We start from the raw sequence: 2028 nt of genomic DNA, 5'->3' as shown, positions 1-2028 counted from the left end.
AGTTGTGTAGATCGGGCAACCGATGACTTTTTGCTTGTTGATAAGCATCACAAACCGACTCAATGCTCGACTCTTGAGAGCAAGGAAGTTCATTATTGCTAATAATTTTATGAACTATGTTCAAAGACGGATGCCCTAGGCGATAGTGCCACCTCGTGGATGATGATTTGATGGCACCGTAGGCTTGATTTATTGACATTGGAGAGGATGACTTTAGTGGATAAAGACCACCTTCACATCTGCCTTGAAGAAGAGCCTTCCTCATGACCTGATCCTTGATGACAAAGAAATTTGGATGAATTTTAACAAAAGCATTGTTATCGATACCATGTTTTTGAGCAGTGGCGAGAGTTTTTGTTGTCTTTGGAACATGCAAAACATTTTTGAGATGGAGTTTGTTATTTGGGGTATGAATAATAGTGCTATCGATGTGACTCATTTCCATACCTGCACCATTTGCGGTGTGAACCTTGTCATGGCCGTGGTACCGGTCTCTGACAGTTAATTTGTCGAGTTCTCTGGTGATGTGGTTAGTAGCACCAGAGTCAATGTACCAATTAGTATCAACGCCGTAAGAGGTCATCATGGAATTTGCTTGACGTCCATGATCAGGAACGTAGTCTGGATCAAAACGATGCCAACAGTCAAGTGCCGTCTGGTATCTGAATTTGAAACAGACTTGGCACATCTGCTTAGATGACCCGTCTTGGTTTCCACGGCCTTCACCTTGACCTTGCCTTGGGCCACCACGACCTCCACGGTTTGGACCGCGGCCACCACGTCCTCCTCCTCGGCCATGCTGGCTTGGTCCGCCACGTCCAGAGAGAGTAGCAGAGTTAGCTTGCAGTACAGAGCTGCGACCTCCTTGAAGGATCTCCATACGGGTGTCAAAACTGAGTAGTTGGGCGTACAAATCATTGAGGGAGACCGGATCTCTTGCTGATCTCCCCAGCACCGAAGCCACCAGAGGGTTATATTCCAGGTGAAGCCCAGCCAACAAATGAGACACCTGATCATCGTCATCAATTCTCTTGCCGTCGGAGGCGAGTTTGTCGGCGAGAGCTTTCATCTTGGAGAAATACTCAGCCGCCGTCATGCTCCCCTTCTGCATATTTGCCATGGTCATGCGGATGTTGATAACCCGCTCACTGGATTGCGACGAGAACATTTGTTCAAGCGTCGCCCAACATTCAGCTGCGGTTGGAATTGACACTACTTGCGTCAGTATTTCCTTTGCCAGGGAACTGAGCAAGAAACCCAGAACGGCTTGGTCCTGACCTATCCACCGGACACACTCCGGATTAACAGCCTCCATTGTGCCGTTGTCCGTCGTTGTCTGGATCATTTTTCCACACGCTTGTGTTGATCCATCGAGATACCCAGCGAGCATCGCCCCTCAGATTGGAGGTAGAACTTGTGCTTTCCACAACACACAGTTCTCTCTTGTGATTTTCTCCGAGATTTGTTGGTTGATGATGATAGGATTGAAGATAGAGGAGGACGCCATGGAAGGAGCTTGATGTGGTCTATGGAAGAGAGGGCTCCAATACCATATTGAAGATTTGGGAGCGAGAGATTGAAGCGTGTTGCCTGTCCTGGCAGGGACGCCTTCGTGTTGATTTATATAACAGCTTACATCAAGCGTTACAGATTGAGGAGATGGAAAGACCTTCTATAAAACTCCATTGCATATTCTAGAGCCTACCACTGATCCCTCATATGCCTGGGTCAGTTCACATGACAGGACACATAATTAAGTCTAACACCTTCTACCATTGCCAGTTCAGCTATACCAGGTACACACTGATGCTTGTTCATGGAATTTTGTAACAATATGAACCATGATATGTTCTGAAAGATAAACTGACAGGCGAACTTATCTTATGTTTAACATGTTTGGCTGTTGTTCCTCTATACAACTTTATCTTTTAGTATCGACCAATATTTCATATCCCATTTGAAGGTATTATTGTGATGCTCTAGGGCTTTATGTTATCTTATCATACTATCCGGTAAAAATGATTCTCT

General features: G+C 45.7%; 1 pseudogene; it reads right to left on the bottom strand.

Moving 5' to 3' along the window:
* Positions 1–885: 885 nt before the first annotated feature.
* Positions 886–1030, bottom strand: LOC123146593 (uncharacterized; annotated as a pseudogene).
* Positions 1031–2028: the final 998 nt, after the last annotated feature.

Source organism: Triticum aestivum, chromosome 6D (assembly GCF_018294505.1).
Source record: "Triticum aestivum cultivar Chinese Spring chromosome 6D, IWGSC CS RefSeq v2.1, whole genome shotgun sequence".
Lineage (NCBI taxonomy): Eukaryota > Viridiplantae > Streptophyta > Magnoliopsida > Poales > Poaceae > Triticum > Triticum aestivum.
The sequence above is the reverse complement of the archived record's forward strand: the minus strand, read 5'-3'. Positions and strand labels throughout refer to the sequence as shown.